Source organism: Carlito syrichta, unplaced genomic scaffold, assembly GCF_000164805.1.
Source record: "Carlito syrichta isolate Samal-C Ts95f unplaced genomic scaffold, Tarsius_syrichta-2.0.1 Scaffold314629, whole genome shotgun sequence".
NCBI lineage: Eukaryota > Metazoa > Chordata > Mammalia > Primates > Tarsiidae > Carlito > Carlito syrichta.
Window position 1 is genome coordinate 293,605 of NW_007258725.1, and position 4,469 is coordinate 298,073.

The following is a 4,469-nucleotide window of genomic DNA, read 5'->3' on the forward strand; positions in this document are numbered from 1 at the left end:
TGGGCTCAGGCGATCCTTCCGCCTCAGCCTTCCAAGTAGCCGGAACTATAGGCGCACGCTACCATGCCTGGCTCATGTTTGGTTTATTGTAGAGATGAGGTCTTGCCAAGTTGCCCAGGTGGGTCTCGAATCCACGGGCTCAGGCAGTTCACTCACCTCAGCCTCCCAAAGGCGCGGGATTACAGACTGAGCCACCGAGCCCGGCTAGGATCATATATATTTAATCACTTTTTTTTTTGAGTCAGGGTCTCACTCTGTTGCCCAGGTTGTAGTGCAGTGGCACAATTACGGCTCACAGCAGCCTCCACCTCCAGACTACAACACACACCACTACCTCTGGCTAATTATTTTAGTTTTTGCAGAAGGTCTCACTGTGTTGCTCAGGCTGGTCTTGACGTGGCCTCAAGCGATCCTCCTACCTCACCCTCCCAAAGTGCTGGGTTTGGATTGCAGGCATGAACCACTGTGCCCAGCTTAACCACTTCTGATACCGAGAACACTTGTACTTAATTTGAATTTTTTTTTTTTTTGAGTTGGAGTCTCACTGTTATCACCCAGACTGGAGTGCAGTGGCACGCTCAAAGCCACCGCAGCCTCTACCTGCTGGGCTTAGGCTATCCTTCTGCCTCAGCCTTCCAAGTAGCTGGAACTGCAGATGCACTCCGCCACGCTAGTTTTTGTGATTTATTGTAGAGACAAGGTCTCACCAAGTTGTCTGGGCTGTTCTTGAACTCCCAGGCTCAGGCAATTCTCTCACCTCAGCCTCCCAAAGTGCTAGGATTACAGGCTGAGCCACCGTGCTGGCCCCTAATTTGAATTCTAAAAGGCCTTAGTAGATAAAATTTAAGGGGTAAAAGTAACTGTGTCTCTCATTATTTAAAAAAGAAACTTGCAATGTCTTTTAGGTAGGAAGTAGACTCTGTTGGTGAGGTGGTAGTGGGATGGAGCTGGGCATTGTCCCTTCCAGGAGTATTTTACATGGTAGTCCCAGGTCATATTTACCTTTCTTTCTTTTTTTTTTTCTTTTTGAGTTGGAATTTCAGTCCATCACCCTGACTGGAGTGCAGTGGCACACTCCCGGCCACCACAGCCTCAACCTGCTGGGCTTCAGCAATCCTTCCTCCTCAGCCTTCCAAGAAGCCAGAACTACAGGCGTGTGCTACTGTACCCAGCTAATTTTTGATTTATCGTAGAGATGAGGTCTCACCAAGTTCCCCGGACGGGTCTTGAACCTGCGGGCTCAGGCAGTCTACTCACTTCGGCCTCCCAAAGCACTGGGATTACAGTCTGAGCCACCGAGCCCGGCCTACCTTTCTTTCAATCTGTCTTTTTCTTTTTTTTCCCCTGTGAGTTCTCAAAATTGACAAATGTGGTTCTTTCAGTACTCTGTGTACGTTGTATTAGAAAAACCACCTTGTTTTCCTACCCTCTTCTCCTGTATTGAGTATTAGTGTTTTCTGTTCTTTTTTTTTTTTTTTGAGTGGGAGTCTTACTCTGTTACCCAGGCTGGAGTGCAGTGGCATGCTGCTCATGGCCACCACAGTCTTGACCTGCTGGGTCCACAGGATCCTTCTACCACACCCAGCTAGTTTTTATGATTTATTGTAGAGATGGGGGTCTCATCAGGTTGCCCAGGCTGGTCTCGAACCCATGGGCTCAGGCAGTACTCCCACCTCAGCCTCCCAAAGTGCTAGGATTATAGGCGTGAATCACATTGCCAGGCCTGTTAGTGTTTTCACCTCTGCATTCTTCTCAGCCAGTCCATTGCTTGACCAGAAATAAATGTGTTCAATGAATGCCTTTGGAAGTCAAGAGGATATGCCTCGCGTAGTGGTTGCGCTGGTAACTAGCTGTATGATTTTAGGCAAATAAACTGTTCTTTTTTCTGCATCTGTAACATTGAAACTATTACCTTTTTATTCAAGCATTATAAGGTTACTGTGGCAACACAGGGGAAAGTCTGTAGAAGTAGGGGTCTCATGCAGATGCAACTTATTTATAATAGCTGGAAATGCAAGAGTCCCTTGTGCAATATGCTGATTAGACACTGTAGAATGTTGCAAAGGAAGTGTGTGTCCTCTCTTCCCATTCTGCCCTTGGAGACATGACCGTGTAGTAGTGCTGTGGAGTTTACATTTGGCATATTCTCAATTCCTTTGTCCTATAATTTAATACAAATGTACTAGTTATATAATAGTGTATCTGGACTCTTGTCTACCCCCTACTTAACTATAGGCCTGAATGAGTTACTTCGTTGCTATACAGCTGGAAGCTCAAGATAAATTAGAGGTTGGAAGGATATTTTACACTATAGTGCTGGGGTATTTAGGCTGGTTGTTTAGGTCCTGTATGTTTATAACTAGGATTCCAAATGTGTGTGGTATTTTTTTGAATGAAAGTCTCACTCTGTTGCCCAGGCTGGAGTGCAGGGGCAGTCTCACAACCACGGCAGCCTCAATCTGCTGGGCTCAGGGGATCCTTCTGCTTCAGTCTTCCAAGTAGCTGGAACCACAGACGTGCACCACCACACCCAGCTAATTTTTTATTTATTGTGGAGATGAAGTCTCACCATGTTGCCCAGGCTGGTCTTGAACCCGCAGGCTCAGGCAGTCCTCTTGCCTCAGCCTCCCAAAGTGCTGGGATTACACGTGTGACCCACTGTGCCTGGCACGTTTTTTTTTGAGTTGGAGTCACCCAGATTGGAGTGCGGGGGCTGCTCCCGGCCACCGCAGCCTCAACCTGCTGGGCTCCGGCGATCCTTCCACCTCAGCCTTCCGAGTAGCCAGAACTACAGGCGCGCGCTACCAAGCCCAGCTAATTTTTGATTTATTGTAGAGATGAGGTGTCACCAAGTTGCTTAAGCGGGTCTCGAACTCGCGGGCTCAGGCAATCCACTCACCTCAGCCTCCCAAGGTGCGAGATTACAGGCTGAGCCACCGAGCCCAGCTCCGTTTTTTTTTTTTTTAAATCAACAACTTTCTTTTTGTTTTTTTTTGAGTTGGAGTCTCACTTCCTTGCCCAGACTGGAGTGCAGTGGCCGCTCCCGGCCATCTCAGCCTCGCCTGCTGGGCTCCGGCGATCCTTCCGCCTCAGCCTTCCAAGTAGCTGGAATTACAGGCATGCGCTATCATGCCTGGCTGATTTTTTTTTTATTTATTGTAGAGATGAGGTCTCGCTGCCCAGGTGGGTCTCGAACCCACGGGCTCAGGCAATCCACTCACCTCAGCCTCCCAAAGGCGTGGGATTACAGGCTGAGCCACCGAGCCTGGCTACTTTTATGATCATTCATGTATTTCCTAGAAAAATAAATGTAGCAAAGGGTCAGGGGTATATGAGGAAAATTCTCGGTTTATACACGCTGCTCCATCTCCACCTGGGGTCAGGGTCTCCTGACTTCAGTTGCAGCAGGTGCACTTGTCCCTTGCCCCTTTGCGGACGCAGCCCTGGGCACACCTGGCACAGCCCATGGGGCAGCAGGAGCGACAGCTCTACTTGCAGGATGCGCATCTGCACTCTGCACGTGCGAGAGCCAGCACAGATGCAGGAGCCATCAGCGACGCAGGAGCAGTTGGGGGTACATGTTGAACCTAACTGAGACCGGAGTTCCAGGCGAGATGGAAGAGTCAGTGGGGCATGTGGGAGGTTCAAATTTGCGTTTAAAGTCTAAAAACTTTGTGCCAAATTTAAATAATTATTCACCAAATATATAGATGTTTAAGCATTAATATATATGTTGACGCTAAAGATGAAAAATCATAAATTTATGATTAAGATTCCATTTATGCCAGATGCAGTGGCTCACGCCTGTAATCGCGCACTTTGGGAGGCAGAGGCCAGAGAATTGCCTGGGCCCAAGGGTTCAAGATCAGCCCAGGCAACTTGGTGAGACCTCATCTCTCAAAAATAATAATAAATAAATAAATACACACACACACACACACACACACACACACACACACACACATATTTCTAGGTATGCTGCCATTGGTTAACATATTCTGGGAATTTATTATAGTCTTTTTTACACTTTCAACTACCCTTTGAGATACCAATCCATGTTATACATGAGTAAAGTGAGGCACAGGAAGATCAAGAAAATTGCTTAATGAGCAGTCATGAAAAATAATAAAATCATGTTCTTTGCAGCAACATGGATGGAGCTGGAGATCATCCTAAGTAAACTGACTCAGAAACAGAAAAAAATCCCACAAAATTACTGCATGTTCTCACTCATATGTGAAAGCTAAGTGGTCATAAAGATGGAAATAATAGACACTGAGGACACCAATAAGGAGGGAGGGGGAAGGGAGCTTAAGTTTAAGAAATTACTTTACTTATGTGGCACAATGTTCACTATCTGAGTAATGGGCGCCTGAGACCAAATCCTTACCACTGTACAATGTGTTCATGTAATGAATATGCATGGGTATCCCCGGGTCTAAAATTTAAAAATATAGTATTCAATGACC

At 46.7% G+C, this 4,469-nt stretch overlaps 1 protein-coding gene and 1 pseudogene across 4 annotated transcripts in view; one reads left to right on the forward strand and one right to left on the reverse strand.

The window, feature by feature from the left end:
- Positions 1-4,469, forward strand: part of BCL2L13 (BCL2 like 13) — an 80,910-nt gene that overhangs the window by 5,324 nt on the left and 71,117 nt on the right. The gene's annotated exons all lie outside the window — the stretch shown is intronic.
- Positions 3,396-4,469, reverse strand: part of LOC110596832 — a 3,388-nt pseudogene continuing 2,314 nt past the window's right edge.